The sequence below is a fragment of the Balaenoptera ricei genome, chromosome 3, assembly GCF_028023285.1.
Source record: "Balaenoptera ricei isolate mBalRic1 chromosome 3, mBalRic1.hap2, whole genome shotgun sequence".
Taxonomy (NCBI): domain Eukaryota; kingdom Metazoa; phylum Chordata; class Mammalia; order Artiodactyla; family Balaenopteridae; genus Balaenoptera; species Balaenoptera ricei.
Window position 1 is genome coordinate 61,305,196 of NC_082641.1, and position 20,483 is coordinate 61,325,678.

The 20,483-nt window shown below is 39.1% G+C and overlaps 1 protein-coding gene across 6 annotated transcripts in view; it reads left to right on the forward strand.

Annotated features, from left to right (window-relative positions):
* Positions 1–20,483, forward strand: part of PDE8B (phosphodiesterase 8B) — a 383,095-nt gene that overhangs the window by 98,396 nt on the left and 264,216 nt on the right. The window contains exon 1 of one of the 6 annotated variants that reach the window (XM_059916611.1): positions 19,641–19,699. The exons of the other annotated variants lie outside the window; for them this stretch is intronic. The gene's annotated coding sequence lies outside the window, so the exon portion shown is untranslated. Of the gene's footprint in view, positions 1–19,640; positions 19,700–20,483 lie in introns of those variants that run through there. 6 annotated transcript variants of the gene reach the window in all.

The following is a 20,483-nucleotide window of genomic DNA, read 5'->3' on the forward strand; positions in this document are numbered from 1 at the left end:
TAGAATCACCTTGGCAGTTTCTAACAACAACAACAACAAAACCTGCTGGAGTTTTGATTAGAATTGTATTGAATCTATTGATCAATTGAGAGAGAATTGACATCTCAGCAATATAAAGTCTTCTGATACAAGAATATTATATGTATCTGTTTATTAAGGACTTCTTAATTTCTCTCAGCAGTGTTTTATAGCTTCCAATGTGGAGATCTAGAGAGAAACTTTTATGCTTTTTAATATCATTGTAAATAGTATTTTAAATTTCAATTTCCAATTGTTCATTGTTAGTATATAGAATACAATTGAGTTTTGATTGTTGACCTGTATCCTGTAATTTTGCTAAATTCACTTGTTAGTTCTAGTAGCTTTTTCTGTAGGATTTTTTTATGTGCACATCTATGTTTTCTGTGAATAAATAAAGTTCTACTTCTTCCTTTCCAATCTGAGTATTTTTCTTTCTTTTTATCTCTTTATTGTGCTAGATAGGGCCTCCAGTATAGATCTGGTGATAGTGCACATCTGTGCCATGTTCCTGATCCCCTGTTCCTCATTTCACTTTTAAGTAGGATGATTGCCGTCAGTTTTTCATAGATTTTTTTTAATCAGATTGAAAAATTTCCTTTCAACAGCTGATTTATTGAGAGTTCTTATCATGAATAGGTAGCAAATTGTCAAATGCTTTTCCTACATCTATTGAGATAATGGTATGTTTTTTCTTTTATTCTATTAAAGTAGTGAATTATATTGATTTTTTTTTATTGTGGTAAACGCACATAACATAATATTCACCATTTAAATCATTTTAAAGTATACAATTCAGTGCTGTTAAGTATGTTTACAATGTTGTGCAACCACCTCTACTCTCTAGGTCCAGAACATTTTGCTTTCTCTAAAAGGAAAGCCCATGCCCATGAGGCAGTCACTCTCCATTCACATCTTCCTCCAGCCCATGGCAACCACTAATCTGCTTTCTGTCTCTGGATATTTCATATAAATAGAAACATAGTATGTGGTCCTTGTGTTTGGCTTCTTTTACTTAGCATAATGTCGTCAGGGTTCATCCATGTTGTAGTATGTATCTGAACTTCATTTTTTTTATGGCTGAATAATATTCAATTGTATAGATATACCACGTTTTGTTTATCCATTCATCTGTTGATGAATATTTGGGTTGTTTCCACCCTTTGGCTATAGTGACTAGTGCTGCTATCAACATTCATGAAAAGGTTTTTGAACATCTGCTGTCAATTCTTTGGGGTATATACCTAGGAGTAGAATTTCTGAGTCATATGGTAACTCTGTGTTTAACTTTTTGAGGAATTGCCAAACTGTTTTCCATAGCAGTTTCACCATTTTACATTCCCGCCAGCAACAATGTATAAGGGTTCCAGTTTCTCCACATCATTACTAACACTTGTTATTTTTCTTTTTAAAAAAGTTTTAGCTATCCTAGTTCGTATGAAGTGACATCTTATTGTGGTTTTGAATTGCATTTCCCTAATATGCTTGTTGGCCATTTGTATGTCTTCTTTGGAGAAATTACTATTCAAGTCCTTTGCCCCCTTTTCCATTGGGTTGTTTGTCTTTATGTAGTTGAGTTGTAGAGTTCTTTATATATTCTGGATCGTTAACCCTAATTAGGTATATGATTTTCAAATAGTTTCTCCCATTCTGTGGGTGTCTTTTCACTTCCTTGATAGTGTCCTTTGATGTACAAAAGTTTTTAATTTTGATGAAGTCCAATTTATCAATTTTTCTTTTGTTGCTTGTACTTTTGGTATTGTATTTAAAACACCTTTGCCAAATCCAAGATCATGAAGATTTGTCTCTATGCTTTCTTCTAAGAATAATTTTAGCTTTTAAATTTGTCTATGATGCATTTTTAGTTTTTATATATGATGTGAGGAAAGAGTCCAACTTCATTCTTTTGCACACTGATCGACTTTTGAGTGTGAAACTAACTTTGCATTCCTGGGATAAGTACAACTTGGTCATGGTATACTATTTTTTAAAATATATTGCTGGATTTGATTTACTAAATTTTGTTAGGGTTTTTGCATCTATGTTCAGGGATATGTTTATTTGTAATCTTCTTCTCTTATAATGTCTAGCTTTTTTATTTTTTAATTTTTTTTTTGCTTTGGTATCTGGATAATTCTAGCCATATAATATGAATTATGAAGGGCTTCCTATTGCTCAATTTTATGAAAATGTTTGTGTAATGTTGGTATTATTTATTCCTTGTGAGTTTTATAGGCTTTACCAGAGAATGTTTCTGAGACTGGAGTTTTCTTTGTAAGCAAATTTTAAACACAAATTCAGTTCCTTTAGGGAAATTTAGATTTAAAAATATTTTTTCTTGAGTGAGTTTTGGTACTTTGAGTGTTTATAGGAATATGTTCATTTTATCTAAATTATTAATTTATTCACATAAATTTGTTTGCAATATTCTCTTCTTACCCTTTTAATGCCTATAGGGTGACTGATGTCAATAACTGGTGTTGTCTGTCTTTTTATTTATTTATTTATTTATTTATTTATTTATTTATGGCTGTGTTGGGTCTTCGTTTCTGTGCAAGGGCTTTCTCTAGTTGTGGCAAGTGGGGGCCACTCTTCGTCACGGTGCGTGGGCCTCTCACTATTGCGGCCTCTCTTGTTGTGGAGCACAGGCTCCAGATGCGCAGGCTCAGTAATTGTGGCTCATGGGCCTAGTTGCTCCACGGCATGTGGGATCTTCCCAGACCAGGGCTCGAACCCATGTCCCCTGCATTGGCAGGCAGATTCTCAACCACTGCGCCACCAGGGAAGCCTTGTCTGTCTTTTTTTATTGGCCAATCTTGCGAGAGGTTTATTAATTTTGTTGATCTTTCTAAAAACCAGCTTTTTTATACATTGAGTTTGTCTATTGTTTATTTGTCACCTACATGTTAATTTCTGCTTTTATATTTATTATGTCCTTCTTTCTTCTTAGTTTAGATCTAATTTGCTCTTTCTTTTTTCCTAGACTCTTAAGTGGAATCTTTGCTCACTGGATTTGGACCCTTCTTCTAACAAAAGCTTTTAAAGCCATATATTTCCCTTTAAGTACCACTTTAGCTGCATCTACAAGGTTCGATTTCTTTTCATTTTTATTCAGTTCAAATATTTTCTAATTTCCCTTGTGCTTATTTGACTTATGGGTTACTTAGAAGTATGTTGTTTGATTTCCAAATATATCTGGATTTTTCAGATAATTTTGTTATTGAGTTCTACTTTAAATCCACTGTGATCAGAGAACATTCTGTGTATGAGTTCAATATTTTAAATATATTGAGACTTTTTTATGGATTAGCCTATAGTATATCTTGGTGAATGTTACATGTGTACCTTAAAAAAAAATGTGCATTCTTCTCTTACTGAGTAGTGGGATAAATATAAATTATGCCAAGTTGACTAATGGTATTTTTATATACTTACTGATTCTTTTTCTATTTGTTATATCAGTTTCTGCAAGAGGAAGTTTCCAAGTATAATTGTGGATTTGTTTATTCCTCTTTTCAGTTTTATCAGTTTTTTATTAGTGTATATTGAAGCTCTGTTATTGAGTGCTTTCATATTTAGGATTGTTATGTCTTCTGGATGAACTGACCCCTGTATCATAATGAAATGCCCTTTGTATTCCTGAGTATAGCTTGCTCTGAAATCTACTTTATGTGATATTATTATAGACACTCCAGCTTTCTTATATTTAGTATTTGCATGGTATGTCTTATTCTATCCTATTACTTTATTAACTAATCTGTGTCTTTATATTTAAAGTAGATTTTTAAAGATAATATATACTTGGTTTAATTATTGTGCTTGGATCATTTACATTTAATGTAATTAGTAATCACAATAATTTAATTAAAATATCTCTGTGGTAGGATATAAGGCTATCACATTAATATTTGTTTTCCTATTTTGCATCTGCTCTTTCTTTTTCCCTTTTTCTCTGCATTCTTTTGTGTTGAGTAATTTTAATGATTTTCTTTCATATTAGTTACTTCTTTGTTTCTTTTCTTAGTAATTGCTCTTAGATTTACAGTATATACTTTTAAAGTTATCATAATGTACTTTCAAATAATATTATGCTCCTTAGTGTTTAATGCAAGAATCCTACAGTATACTTCCATGTACTCCCTCCCATTCTTTGTGCTATTTTTGCATTTTACTCTTACCTATTTTATAAATACCACAATACATTGCTATTTTTTTGCTATAAAGTTAATTATCTTTTAAAAGCAACAAAAATTTTAAAAAAGTATTTTATATTTACCCTCATATTTACAGACATTCCTTGGAGATATTGTGGGATTGGTTCCACACCACTGCAATAAAGCGAATATTGCAAAACACGAATCACATGAATTTTTTTGTTTCCCAGTGCCTATAAAATTTCTGTTTACACTATACTGTAGTCTAGTAAGTGTGCAATAGCAGTATGTCTGAAAACAATGTACATACTTTAATTTAAAAATATTTTGTTGCTAAAAATTGCTAACCATCAGATGAGCCTACAGTGAGTTGTAATAGTAACATCAAAGATCACTGACCACAGATCAGCATAACAAACATAATAATAATGAAAACATTTGAAATATTGCTAAAATTACTAAATTGTGACACAGACACAAAATTAGCAAACTGGAAAATTGGCACTGATAGATTTGCTTTTTGCAGGGTAGCTAGAAACCTTCAATTTGTAAAAATGCACTATCTGCAAAGTGCAGTAGAGCAAAGCACAATAAAACAAGGGGTGCCTGTATCATTTTAATGATATTCATTTATTTGTGTGTATTCAAGTTTCTAACTGGTCTCATTTTCCTTCTGCTTAAAGAACTTTTAAAACTTTTCTTGTAATGCATAATTGCTGGTGATGAATTCTCTCAATTGTTGTTTGTCTGAAAAAGTCTTCATTTACCTTCATTTTTTGAATGATATTTTTTCTGCACAGGTTGGCAGTTTCTTCTCTTTTTTTTTAAACATCTTTATTGGAGTATAATTGCTTTACAAGAGTGTTAGTTTCTGCTTTATAACAAAGTGAATCAGCTATACATATACGTATGTCCCCATATCTCTTCCCTCTTGTGTCTCCTTCCCTCCCACCCTCCCATCCCACCCCTCTAGGTGGTCAAAAGCACCGAGCTGATCTCCCTGTGCTATGCGGCTGCTTCCCACTAGCTATCTATTTTACATTTGGTAGTGTATATATATCCATGCCACTCTCTCACTTTGTCCCAGCTTACCCTTCCCCCTCCCCGTATCCTCAAGTCCATTTTCTAGTAGGTCTGTGTCTTTATTCCTGTCTTGCCCCTAGGTTCTTCATGACCATTTTTTTTCTTAGATTCCATATATATGTGTTAGCATACAGTATTTGTTTCTCTCTTTCTGACTTACTTCACTCTGTATGACAGACTCTAGGTCCATCCACCTCACTACAAGTAGCTCCATTTCGTTTCTTTTTATGGCTGAGTAATATTCCATTGTATATATGTGCCACATCTTCTTTATCCATTCATCTGTCAATGGACACTTAGGTTGCTTCCATGTCCTGGCAATTGTAAATAGAGCTGCAATGAACATTTTGGTACATGACTCTTTTTGAATTATAGTTTTCTCAGGGTATATGCCCAGTAGTGGGATTGCTGGGTTGTATGGTAGTTCTAGTTTTAGTTTTTTTTTTTTTTTTTTTTTTTTTTTTTATAAATTTATTTTATTTATTTATTTGGCTGTGTTGGGTCTTCGTTTCTGTGCGAGGGCTTTCTCTAGTTGCGGCGAGCGGGGGCCACTCTTCATCGCGGTGCGCGGGCCTCCCACTATCGCGGCCTCTCTTGTTGCGGAGCACAGGCTCCAGACGCGCAGGCTCAGTAATTGTGGCTCACGGGCCCAGTTGCTCCGCAGCATGTGGGATCTTCCCAGACCAGGGCTCGAACCCGTGTCCCCTGCATTGGCAGGCAGATTCTCAACCACTGCGCCACCAGGGAAGCCCTAGTTTTAGTTTTTTAAGGCACCTCCATACTGTTCTCCATAGTGGCTGTATCAACTTACATTCCCACCAACAGTGCAAGAGGGTTCCCTTTTCTCCACACCCTCTCCAGCATTTATTGTTTGTAGATTTTTTGATGATGGCCATTCTGACCGGTGTGAGATGATATCTCATTGTAGTTTTGATTTGCATTTCTCTAATGATTAATGATGTTGAGCATCCTTTCATGTGTTTGTTGGCAATCTGTATATCTTTGGAGAAATGTCTATTTAGGTCTTCTGCCCATTTTTGGATTGGGTTGTTTGTTTTTTTGATATTGAGCTGCATGAGCTGCTAGTAAATTTTGGAGATTAATCCTTTGTCAGTTGCTTCATTTGCAAATATTTTCTCCCATTCTGACGGTTGTCTTTTTGTCTTGTTTATGGTTTCCTTTGTTGTGCAAAAGCTTTTAAGTTTCATTAGGTCCCATTTGTTTATTTTTGTTTTTATTTCCATTTCTCTAGGAGGTGGATCAAAAAGGATCTTGCTGTGATTTATGTCAAAGAGTGTTCTGCCTATGTTTTCCTCTAAGAGTTTGATAGTGTCTGGCCTTACATTTAGGTCTTTAATCCATTTTGAGTTTCTTTTTGTGTATGGTGTTAGTGAGTGTTCTAATTTCATGCTTTTACATGTAGCTGTCCAGTTTTCCCAGCACCACTTATTGAAGAGGCTGTCTTTTCTCCACTGTATATTCTTGCCTCCTTTATCAAAGATAAGGTGACCATATGTGCGTGGGTTTATCTCTGGGCTTTCTATCCTGTTCCATTGATCTATATTTCTATTTTTGTGCCAATACCATACTGTCTTAATTGCTGTAGCTTTGTAGTATAGTCTGAAGTCCAGGAGCCTGATTCTTCCAGCTCCGTTTTTCTTTCTCAAGATTACTTTGGCTATTCGGGGTCTTTTGTGTTTGCATACAAATTGTGAAAATTTTTGTTCTAGTTCTGTGAAAAATGCCAGTGGTAGTTTGATAGGGATTGCATTGAATCTGTAGATTGCTTTGGGTAGTATAGTCATTTTCACAATGTTGATTCTTCCAATCCAAGAACATGGTATATCTCTCCATCTATTTGTATCATCTTTAATTTCTTTCATCAGTGTCTTATAATTTTCTGCATACAAGTCTTTTGTCTCCTTAGGTAGGTTTATTCCTGGGTATTTTATTCTTTTTGTTGCAATGTAAATGGGAGTGTTTTCTTAATTTCACTTTCAGATTTTTCATCATTAGTGTATAGGAATGCAAGAGATTTCTGTGCATTAGTTTTGTATCCTGCTACTTTACCAAATTCATTGATTAGCTCTAGCAGTTTTCTGGTAGCATCTTCAGGATTCTCTATGTATAGTATCATGTCATCTGCAAATAGTGACAGCTTTACTTCTTCTTTTCCAATTTGGATTCCTTTTATTTCTTTTTCTTCTCTGATTGCTGTGGCTAAAACTTCCAAAACTATGTTGAATAATAGTGGTGAGAGTGGGCAAACTTGTCGTGTTCCTGATCTTAGTGGAAATGGTTTCAGTTTTTCACCATTGAAGACGATGTTGGCTGTGGGTTTGTCATATATGGCCTTTATTATGTTGAGGAAAGTTCCCTCTCTGCCTACTTTCTGGAGGGTTTTTATCATAAATGGGTGTTGAATTTTGTCAAAAGCTTTCTCTGCATCTATTGAGATGATCATATGGTTTTTCTCCTTCAATTTGTTAATATGGTGTATCACACTGATTGATATGCGTATATTGAAGAATCCTTGCATTCCTGGGATAAACCCCACTTGATCGTGGTGTATGATCCTTTTAACGTGCTGTTGGATTCTGTTTGCTAGTACTTTGTTGAGGATTTTTGCATCTATGTTCATCAGTGATATTGACCTGTCGTTTTCTTTCTTTGTGACATCTTTGTCTGGTTTTGGTATCAGGATGATGGTGGCTTTGTAGAATGAGTTTGGGAGTGTTCCTCCCTCTGCTATATTTTAAAAGAGTTTGAGAAGGGTAGGTGTTAGCTCTTCTCTAAATGTTTGTTAGAATTCGCCTGTGAAGCCATCTGGTCTGGGGCCTTTGTTTGTTGGAAGATTTTTAATCACACTTTCAATTTCAGTGCTTGTGATTGGTCTGTTCATAATTTCTGTTTCTTCCTGGTTCAGTCTCAGAAGGTTGTGCATTTCTAAGAAGTTGTCCATTTCTTCCAGGTTGACAGTTTCTTCTTTCAGCACTTTAAAATATCCCTCCATTTTCTTCCAGATTTTTTAGTTTCTAACGAGAAGTCTTTCATTCTTATCTTTTTTCCTCTGTATTTATTATGCCCCTTTTCTCTGGCTTTTAAAGATTTTCTTTTTATCAATTTTTCCAGAATTATATTATATTGTGTCTTGGTATGGTTTTCTTTTGGTTTATCCTGCTTGAGGTTTGTTGAATTTCTTATATTTGTTGAGTCACCGAGGCTCTTTTAGTTTTCTTTTAGCTTTCTCTCTCTCTTTTCTTTAATTTGAATAGTTTTAATTAGCTTGTTTTCCTGTTCACCAATCTTTTCTACTACAGTGTCTAATATGCTCTTAGTCCTATGTAGTGACTATTTGATTTCAGAATTTGTAGTTTTCATTTTTAGAACTTGAATCCTTTTTAAAATCTCTTCTTTTAAAAAAAATTATCTTCTCACAATGTTTATGTTTTCCTTTCAATACTTGGACAATAGTTATAGTGGCTCTTTTAGTGTTCTTATCTGTTAATTCCAATATTTCTCTTATTTCTGTTTCCATTTACTGGTCTTATGGTTATTGGCCATATTTCCTACTTAGCATACCTAGTAATTTCAATTGTGTGTTAGACATTTTGAATGTTACATTGTTGAGTGTTTAGATTTTGTTTTCTTTAAAGAATGTTGGATTTTGTTTTGGCAGACAATTAATTTAATTTTGGTTCAATTTGACCCTTTAAAGGATTGTTTTTAAGCTTTTAAATGTATATCTGGAGTAGTCTTTTCCACGCCTTCTTTAACCTTATTATTAAAGCATGACTCACTGGGTTTTCTACTAAATTTTTGAGTGATCAGCAAGGACTTTCTATTCTGGCTGGTGAGAACTTGGATGGCTTCCAGTTCTTCGTGAGCTCTGAATTGTTCAGCTTACAGCTTTCCAGTCACTCTCTTCCTGGTCTGTGGAATTTTACCCTACTCATGCTTGTCTTAGTATTTAGTAAACTTTCAAGTATCCCTCAGCACTCTTTGTATATATAGTTTCCTGTTTCTGACACTCTGTCTCATAAATTCCATCCGCAAAAGCCTCTCCAAACTCTGATTTCCGTTACCTCAAGTCAGTGACACCACTGGACTCGGGTTGGGACTCCTTCCCTGCCCCAAGGTATGGAATGTGTCTCCAGGGTAAAAGCTAAGGTAATATTGTATACCTCATCTGTTTTCTTTCTCTCAGGGATGACAGTCCTGAGCTACCTATTGTCCAATATCTGAAAATAATTGTTTTGTATATTTTATCTGTTTTTTTAGTTGTTAATGGAAGAAGGGTAAATTTGGTCCCTGTCTCTTCATCACAGCCAGAAGTAAGTCCGTGCTACAAATATTTATTCATGATCCTACACAAAAGGTTGCCATCTTTTTTTTTTTAAGGTTGCCATCTTGAATGCGATTCTATTTGAAGATATACTCTGAGATATTTTGTGTTCCTTTTTCTTCATTCTTCCATAATTTAAAATATAAACAATGGATATTGCAAAGAAATTTGGAAGAACTGCACTACATTGTTTATAATTGTGAAATTGTCTGTCCCACAATGGCTTCTATGCCTATTTTCCTTTTCCCACACATCCACTCCAAATAGAGTTCATACGACTTTCTGATACAGTATTTAGGCTCTGAAATGACTCTCAGACCTTTCTCAGGGGAAATTTCTAAGCCCCTGATAGCTGGAGTTCTAATAATGGCCATTCATGTCTTGCTTCCTACATTTCCTAAGAATAGAGGTTACTTGAAGTTGTGGCATCTCTAACTCATTATTATATATGTTTTATACTTGTACATACAGGAGAATATATTAAAAGTACAATTAATGTGGAAATTTATGCCATCTGAATTATAATAAGCTATGAATTTCTTACAAAACTTTCTACAGTTTAGTGCTTAAAATGGCTTATAAATGTATAGATTTTGTGGCTGGGCTGTATCTCTCTCAAAAGTGTTAAGAAAGGGAAAATCTTAAATCCTGGCTTGATTCCTTAATTTAACAACATGAGACAATTCTCATACTATATGTCTCCTAATGTGTCATTTTCATTTCTAAAATCTAGGGTTGTTTTTTCCTTTTGAAGTTGATGTTTATGTTGGTGATTTCAAAAAAATCCCCCATTAAGAAGGATCTGAATCTTATCTTTTAGATCTCAGTGAGAAATACAGTACATATTGCCTAAACCATATATATATGTGTATATATATATATATATATACACACACACACACACACGTATATATTTAAGGGCTATGTAAGATTTTTATAACTTATAAAAGTTTTATGACTCCACGCTCAACAGAAAGCAAGTAATTATTTAGCCATGCTAGGTGGGACTTCAGGTTAATGGTAAACAGAAAGGAGATGTTGAAAGATTTCATATCCAAAGGTAGAAGAAGAGAAGTATACAGAGATACATCATACATGCAGAAATTGTGTACAGAGACAAAACATGTAAAGTACAACAATTACATAGTAAGCCACCTCCTAAGTAGTAGCCATTGGTATTATTGTTATTCAGCCGTTGTTCTGAAACTAATTTTATTTGCTTTGTGTACTTACACTGGCTTGAATTCACACTATCTTCCTCCTCCTATTCCCTAGGACACTGCTTTCCAGAACTTTACTTATTGTTCCTAAAAGTTAGTGAACGTTTGTCTTCCTAGGCTTCAACACTATATATCAAGAAAAAGAAAACCAAGTATGCTACTGGAAATTTATATAGCTCTGCTGGTGTGCATTTAAACATAAAGTTTACTTCTGTAAGTTTCCCTGCCCCCTGCCCCTGCCACAGCATGCTGCCATGTCTCAGAAAGGGTGAAGACTCTTGAGAACCTGTCCTAAGATGTCCCTGGCTTGGAGGGGCATCACTGAAACCCACAACCTTACAATTGTTATAAATTGCCAGATGATAGTGCTTTGTGACATTGCTTTGTATAATGAAACATTCAGGTTTATGCACAAGTTATATTATGCTTCAGAAAATAAAACATCACAGGTAAAGGGTTTTTTTTTTTTTTTTTTGGTCATTGTTTTTGTTTTGTAATATTGTTATTTTATGTATAGCAGTGGTTTTCAAAGTGTGACCCGGCATCAGGAGCATCAGCATCATCTGGGAACTAGTTACAAATAAAAATTCTCAGGCCCTGCACTCTGTTTTAGGCGATTTTGATGTATGCTAAAGTTTGACAGCTGCTGGTGTGGAGAACCCTGGAAAGGCTCCTATATCTGACTTAATTTATTATAAGCCACATCGTATGAGGTATGAAGAAGTAATCAGTCATGCCCCCAGCTACTGTTGCCTAGGAGATGTTTAATGGTGTAACACGGGAAGTGCCACGCTGCTGAGCAAATGTCAGACTCCGAGAAGGAAGAGCCTTTCTGCCAAAATTCCTTCTAGAACACCTCCTTTCACAGCCCTAGCAGCCCAAGGGAGAGGATTAAGACATCAGAACCACAGAAAGTGCTAATGCAGGGCCCTTGGGCTGATCTGCAGCCTTGAGGCACCTTTAGCTAGTTAAGAGGGAAAATCCCAGGGCTCAAAAGCTGTCCTCGAAGCGGACGTATCAAAAGACCGCATTTAACAATCTGGACATGAAGCAAGAAACTCATATCCCTGTGTAGACCAGACTGTAGGGAAACCCAAGGACGTCTTGGCAAAGAGACTGTATTCTTAGCTGCACTGGGAAAGGAGGGCCATGATCTTGTTAGTGTGGAGGACCTAGAAGCTGACATGCCTTCTCACTGTGTGCTGATACGGCCTTTTCTCTGTGTGTGAGCCTGGAGAGAGAGAGAGAAAGCGCTCTGGTGTCTCTTCCTCTTCTTGTAAGGATACCGGTTCTATTGGATTAGGGCCTCACGCTTATGACCTCATTTTACCGTAATTACCTCCCTAATGGCCCTATCTCCAAATCCAGAACAGTCCCTATTATCCCATGCCTGGATTATTATAGCGCCTTACTGATCCTCATTCCAGACTCCCTTCACCAGTCCTTCTTGAATATGCAACCAGATTCACCTCAGTAAATTCGCACTTTTAAGGTACAGTCTTACTGGAAAAACCTCAGTGATTCCCAATGACTAGAATTTTGCCAAACTCCTTACTCTGGCATTTGGTTCCCTGGTAGGTCCAAGCCTACCTTGTCAGCCAAAACAATGCTATACTCTTCCCCCACACCACACACCTTTTGAATAACCTACTTCATTGTTCTTCAAGCATTCAGTTTGTGTGCCCACCTTTAGGCCTTTGCTCACATTATTCTCTCTGGAATGGCCTCTTTTCCACTTATTCAAATACCGCCCTTTCTTCCAAGTGCCACACTCCTCAGTGACATCTTCTGCATCACTCCACCCACAGTGATCTTTCTCTCTGCGCTTGGATTATTTTTCCAAAGCAAGTGTTAACACACTTCTCTGGGTGTGTGTCTGTGTTCCTGATAGAACTGTCTGAGAGTGGGTACTGAGGATGTTCCTTCTTTGCGTCCCTCTCAGGACCTGGCACAGTGGTGGGTGCTCAGTGTTCTTATTGTGTGGATTGGTGGATGGATAGATGACAAGACCGATACTCCTTTGGTAAAGGTTTTTTGAGAATCTTAAATGTCATCTCCTCTGAGAAAACGTCCATAACCTACCCCCTCTCTATCACATCAATGTATTTTGAATCCCTGTATAAGCTTCACAACTACCAGAGAATTGTAGTGTTTGTTTGTCCTTCCAATCCCCCCATCGTATTCTAACTCTATAGAAGAGACTGTTTCTGTCTTGTTTCCCAGTGCCTAGTTAGTGTCTGATACATGGTAGCCCCTCAGTTAATATTTGATGAATGAATGAGTGAATCATTGAATGACTTCAGCATCACATAGTGTAATGGAATCTTTTGGAGCCTAGCAAAGTGTGTGTACACATAGAGGAGGACCTGCTTAAAAACCTGAACCTTTTTTTTTTTTATTACCCATGAAGCATTGAGGAAATGTCACACTAATTTAGAAACAGATGTGCTTTGCTTTATATATTATATAGCTTAAGTCAAATCAGAGTGAATTAATAATTTGTACCCTGACTTAATACCCCCCCAAAATTATAGTGCTGTAGAAAAGTATTCATGAAGCCATGCAGTCTACTATTTTTTTAGAAAGCCAATGTTTAATCATTTGGCAAACACAAACTTATTTTGCAAGACAAGAATTTGTTTTCTAAATCTAGATTTTCACATGGGGAGTTTCCTTAAGGGTGGTAGGACCTACATTGACTTCCACTACATATAGGAGAATTTTCAGTCTTCCATTTTCTGTCTTCTTTCTTTCCCTTCCAATCTTACCATCCCCACCTCAGGAGACACTGTCTAGTTATCTCATCTGCTCACCGTCTTCTGGATCCACCAAGGTAAATTCTGCCTCTGTGCCTTTGCTCATGCTGTTCCCCTTGCTTGAAAAGTCCTCAACCTCTGGTTGAGGTCCAACTGACATGTCCCCTTCTCCAGCAAGCCTTCCCCAATTGTCATAACTACTAAAAAGAATTGCCGGTACTGCTCATTTTTGCTCTTATGCCTTGAGTGTCAGCTCATGTATTATGCTCTGTCACTTCTTGTGTGTAAGTTTCATCTCCCTGATTGCTCTAGAAGCTCCTTTGGAGTAGGACTGTACCTCGTGCTTCATTTGTATATTCTTTTTTTGCCTGATACTCTTGTGAAATGTATTGACAAGATTTTTGGAAATGAATATTTCATTTTTCATAGCCTAACTATTTGAGTCTGGGAGAATTCTGAAGATGAGTAACGAGAAGACTCTGGAGGCCCCTCTCCAGGGCTGATCCAGCCTGCCGCCGCCCCCCCCAGGCCCCCCGCCGTGGTGTTCTTGTTAATGGTCAGATCACTTTTGAGTACATGGATTCAGGGCCCAGTGTTCAGTGGATTCCATGTTTGATGACGTTAACCTAAAAAAGTCAGATGTTGGCTGAATCACCTTCCTGCATCTCTTTTTGCATATTTTACAACTGGCTTGGGAAAACTATCCTATGGGCCAAACCTTCTCCTAAATTTCACTTGGTCTGTGGTAAAAGGTCCAAAAAGTGATACACTTACAGTTAAACATACAACTTACAACTTATTTTTACTTCCTTAAAAGAGCTGTAAATCCACTTGGTAGGAATATTTCACCATGAAAATGGTTCCCATGTCTTTTTTTGACTCTCACTTTCTTTTAGCCTCTGTACCTTTGTGTCTTTGTGCATCTGGTTTTGTATTTCCTTTGTAAATTACAGAGAAATTTGTAAAAAACAGAGAAATTATTTCTGTCTCCATTTATGTCTGATCCTTTTCCTTCTTTAGTTTTTTCCATCTTCTACCTTCTGTCTGAAAGAAAAAAAATCAGTGGGAGTCCATAAAAGAAAATATAGTTAGCTAGGGAGTTCCCTGGTGGTCCAGCGGTTGACTCCACGCTCCCAATGTAGGGGGCCCGGGTTCCATCCCTGGTCAGGGAACTAGATCCTGCATGCATGCCACAACTAAGAGCCCACATGCTGTAACTAAAGGTCCCACACTCAGCAACGAAGATCCTGTGTGCCGCAACTATGATCTGGTGCAGCCAAATAAATAAATAAATAAATAATATTTTAAAAAATACTTAGCTAAAATATTTTTGAGGAGAGAATTAAGAAACATGATGCTCATTCATGTACATTATTTTTGTATTTGGTGAAATCGGTTTTTTAAATTAATTAATTAATTAATTTATTTATTTATTTTTGACTGCGTTGGGTCTTTGTTGCCGTGTGCGGGCTTTCTCTAGTTGTGGCGAGCGGGAGCTACTCTTTGTTGTGGTGCGTGGGCTTCTCACTGCGGTGGCTTCTCTTGTTGCGGAGCATGGGCTCTAGGTGCGCGGGCTTCAGTAGTTGTGGCATGCGGGCTCAGTAGTTGTGGCTCGTGGGCTCTAGAGTGCAGGTTCAGTAGCTGTGGTGCACGGGCTTAGTTGTTCCACGACATGTGGGATCTTCCCGCACCAGGGCTTGAACCCGTGTCCCCTGCATTGGCAGGCGGATTCTTAACCACTGCGCCACCAGGGAAGTCCTGGTAAAATGGTTTTTCACAAAAAGAAATTTGTCGTGCTCCAACTTCTTATCTATATCACTTTACATTCACTTATGAACCTCAACAGATAGACATGCATTTTCCATAGTTGTAATCAATCTACATATACTATATATAAATATTTAATCCATACACATTTAAATAGCGGTATTCTGACCGCTAGTGTAATTTGTTGAGCTATTCCCTAAGTGTTTGATGTTTAGATTATCTCCATTTTCATTATTGTAAATAGTGTTGCAACATCTTTGTATAAATTATTGTTTTATTCTTTTGACTTTTTCTGATGTATATTGCCAAAAGGAGGATTATCAGGTCAAGGCATTCACTGGCTTTAAAAACCAAAAACATAGAACATAACCCTCTACTCAATAAAGAAAAAACCCAAACCCCTTCCATTTTGAGGTATAACAGTTAAGAGAAGAGAAAGACAGAAAAGGAAGAAATGAGAAAAAATCATTCATTCATTCAACAAATATTTCAGCATGTACTATATGCCAGGCACTAGGAATTTGGTCCATCAGTGAATAGGAAACCAAAAAATCCCTGCCGTCGTAAAGGCTACTCTCTAGTGGGGGAAGATAGAAAATGAACATAATAATAAATGAGCTAATTATATAATAAGTTGGAAAGTGAGAAGTGCTATGGAATAAGAAAAACAGAGAACGGGGGGAATCAGGAGTGGTGGGGGGACAGTGGAGGGATAAATAAGAGTTACTCAGATGCTCAGAAGGCAGCATCTGAGCAGAGACTTAAGGGAAGTGAGGAAGGTAGCCCTGTCCTTTTTGACAGCATAAGAGGCAGAGGGAAGGGCTCCTGGCTAATATTGTTAGGTGTCTTGGGGAAAGAGCAAAGAGGTCAATGTGGCTGGAGAAGAGAGAGTGCGGGTGAGAGGGGAGAGAGCTCAGAAAGGCCGGGCAGGGGCCACATCAGGTAGGATTTTGTAGGCTCTTGTAAGGACTTCTGCTTCTATTCTAGTCCCCCAAAGGAGGCTGTGGAGAGGCTACACTGGACTCACCTTCTTTGGACCTGCCCTTGATGCCTGCCTCCAAGTCTCTGGGGTGGGATCAGGAAGCTGCTGTGTTTCTGACAAATTCCTCAGGGTGATTCTGATGTGCAGTTAGGTTGAGGACTACTCTTTCAGGGCAAACATTCCACTGTTCTAAATTTAAAATAATTTAATAAAAGAAAGTAAAAATTTCACAGCATCCCCGAATGTTGGTGATTTAGAGACGTTGAAGATGATGTAGGAAATTGAGGCCCAGAGGTTAAGTGACTTGCTGGAGGTTACACAGCTATAAGAAGCAGCACTAGTTTCAAGTTCACCCTTCTCACTCTGAGTTCAGTGAACCTTCCACTGTGCCAGGCTACCTAATAAACTGTATCGTTTCACTTATCAGGTGGTTAGACTTCCAGTAAGCTCCACCATTAGGAATAAAGTTTGAATTCAGAGTTCTGTAAAGTTGATTGGTTGATTAAATGTTTGATTACCTAAAGATTAATCTGAAAGCTGCAATTGTTTTAACCTTTATGGTTAAGAATCACTCAAAATATATTAGTCACATTTTATTCTTCTTTAGAGGAATTCTGGAAGAGTTATACCGATTTAGAATGGGAAGGGACCTTAATTGTTCAGGGTCTTGCAGTGCTTCTGGGTCATAATTCTGAAATCAGTTCTTGTTTGACATCAGTATAAAACATACAAGCCGTTCAGCTGACCCTGGACATTTCTGAGGTTTAGAAGAAATTTCTGATTTACTTCGCTGTTTGATTTCTTTCTTGGACACTGGCTGTAGCTAAATTTTCTTAACTCAAATTTTTTTATAATGTTGGTTTTTCTGGCCTTATTCTGTAACTTGAGCCTAAATTTTATCTGCAATGTCTGAACTTGTAGACTTCGTGGTTATTGTGGAATGCACTGAAATTGTGACATGGGAATTGGTCCAGAAATCACTTACAGGAGCAAGAACTCAGGCCTCAGAGCTTAGCTAGGGAACGATTTCAGTTAAACCATTTTTCCTCCACTTGCACGCTTCTGGATGTTTCAGTGACCAGATTTGTGCCAGTGATGGGGGCAGGTTACACATTCCCACTGAGAACACTTGGTGGAGATTATAGGGATACATTATTTTTTTCCTTTCACTAAGCCAGAATTGGCAGTAGAAGCTATGTCTGAGAAAGATACTGAAGCTATTGGCTGTTCTGGGAATGGGAGGAAGAATTTATAGCTAGTGCATTTCCCCCATTCCCTCTTCTGTTCCTGCAAAAACTCACATTCAGTGAAAGGCTCGGGTCCCAATAACTAATGGTCAGTTAACATACTAAAGCAGCTCAGTCCTGTTCAATAGCCATCTAGGGGTTATTTACTTCTCTCAAGTCTTAATCTTTTTTTGTTTTTTTAATTTTGCTTCTAAATTTTTTTTTTTTCTTTTTCTAAATTTGCTTCTGGGTGACTTGTCCCTTCATGACTCAGCTCCTAATGTTCTCCACCAGAAGATTGGTTGTAATTTCTGTTTTATCATAGTCTTCTTGCCTTCAAAGCCTCAGTGAGTGACTGGCCCTTTTCTCTTCTCTGGGAGGTTTCATCATAGTAACCACATTCCTAGAGAAAACTCTGAAGAAGTAGACATGGGGCATGAGAATTAGCATGGCTCTAAATGTCAAAAAAGGCTGACATTGACTGGTAGCTCTGTGAAGGATAATGACTGAAATGGGTGTATAAAAGAGAATCATAGAGAAACTTTAGGAACCGGTAACTCCTGACCTAACATTGCATCAGGGATTGGTATGGAGGCTAGTGCTTTTGTAATTTAACTCTGATGATGTTTGCCCAGATTCTGAATGGTCCCTTGGAAGCAGAGCAGATGGCAGCCATCAGGCTTAGGCCTATTTCAAATGGATGACTGCCCCTATATCTCAGTCTTGACCATTTAATGTGGTATTCTCACAGGCATGGATAGGGACAAGGAAGCGTGGAAGGGAACTGTGGTGGAAGCTACGATGCCAGGAAAGAAGGACTTATTCCTTCAGCTGGAGGAATGCTGCCAGCAGATCGCCCTCTGCTCAGCTGTCAGTCTCATAAGGGCATTGCCTCAGCTGAAGAGAGCCACCTGGCCCGAGGCTACTGTGGTGGCCTGCAAGTAACTGCTGATTCATGTGAGAGTGTAAAGGCCTATCCTCCTAGACCCAATTCAGGACAACTCTGATGCACCATCCAGTTTCAGGATTTTCCCTGCAGGGTTGCCTGAGGCTTTTAGTGAGGCTGTATTCTAGCTCAGTTTCTCCCTGCTCAATCTCCACTCCCCCTTCCTACTTCCCTCCCTCCCTCCTTTCCTTCCAGATGTTGATTAGGGTCCTAGAGTATTTACTCATAAACCTCATGCCTGCTAAACACCATTTCAGGATCTGCTTCTTGGGGAACCCAACCTGCACAGAAATTTGATGAGCAATTTGCCTGTCCATTAGAAAATATAGCATAGACTTTTCTCTGCATTAACTAGAGATACACTTTTTCATGTCATCAAATATTTCTTTTAAAGAGACCAAAAGTCGGAAAGTTCTAGTGTTAAACTGAGAAGAGAAACAGAAGTAGAAGACTTAGGTTAGCTTAGGTTAGTTAGACTAGGTTAGGTTAGTTCTTTCTCCTCTGTATATCTGAATTTGAGATTTGCTTCTCCATGAAGGTTAGAAGCTGTAATATAAAGTCTTGATCCAGTCATTCCCAAATTTGATGTTATGGGGAGAGAAAAACCAAAAAAATTATTTGAAATTGGATACTTCTTTGTGCTTTGCATTAGGACTCTGTGTTCTTGCCTTTAACCTTATAAGCAGCTCTACTGTTGAGTCCTTCCTTGGACCATGCATGTGATGCTGTGGCAGCAGGCAGGAATCACTCAAAGAACCAGTGAATAAATGAGCAGTGGTGCCTCGAAGCTCTAACCCAGATTGCACAGCGGGGACCATGATAAGCAGCCTTCTTCTGAAGGTATTCTTGCTCCCCTCGAGTGAAGCTGTGTAGCCTCACTCAGGGGAGTGAGGGGAGGCAGTTTTGACTGCCCAGCCTGGGGTGTCAGGCAGAGCAGTGGACAACAGGAGGCTGGATGGAGTAGAAGCCAGGGTGAAAATTTAGTGACACCCAAGGAAGAGGTGAAAACTCTGGAGGAGAAATCTAAGAACCGCACGAACAGCTTCTTTCTGTTCTTTCTTTGGATCTTAGAATTTGTGTGTTCAAGTGCTTGGCCCTCTGCAGGCCCTCCCGTCCCTTGGCATGACCTCCAGATGATGAGTAGACATGGAATGGACTTCTTCTGAAGACTGGGTCGCCAGCCATCCAGCTCAGCCTTCAGAGTGCGTGGGGAAGCGGGGGATTATGCAGGCATGAATTCTCTCCTTAATGCTCTGAGTGTACTGGGAGGCAAGCAAGTCAGATGGGTGGGCATGGTCTGGAGGGTCCCTACAGAGCATCGTGGTGTTTTATTGGGATGTTACAACGTGTTCGTGAAAGGCCAGAAGCTTGTTGCGGGGCTCCCCAGTCTACACCGCCCTTCGGGGCCGGCCCAGGGTGTGTGCCGTGAGGGGAAGAGGGGCTGGGGAACCGGAGGGCGGCCCCGGGACGGGTGCAGGAGGGATGAGGCCTCTGGACAGCGGAGGAGGGGAGGGCGCCGAGGCGTGGTGCCCGCTGTCGCTGCCTGGGGCCCCGGGGGCCGAGCCGGGCGGCGGGCACTCTCTGCTCAGCCCTGGAGAGCGCGGGGAGCGGCGGGCGGGGCCGAGGGGCGCAGCGGAGCCCGAGAGGCGGCGGCTGCGGAGTGAGGGCGCCGCAGAGGAAGGCGGGCGGGCGGGAGGGAAGGAGGGAGGGAGACGCGCGCGCGGACCGAAAGTAGGGAAAAAGGTTCAGGCGGGCGGGCGGGCGGTGCTCTGGCCCAGGGGCCGCGGGAGCCCGGCGAGGTCGAGCTGGGCGGCGGCGCGGGCCGAGGGCGGAGGGGAGGGCGGAGGCGCAGGGAGCTCGTTTGGGGCGCCGCGGCGGGGAGGGTGGCGGCCACCCGTGCGCGCGGGGCGCTGTGTGTGCGCGCTCTCCCGCTCGGGGAGGAAGATGGCCCAGAAGGGAAAGTTGGGGTGACGCGCGCAGCCCCGG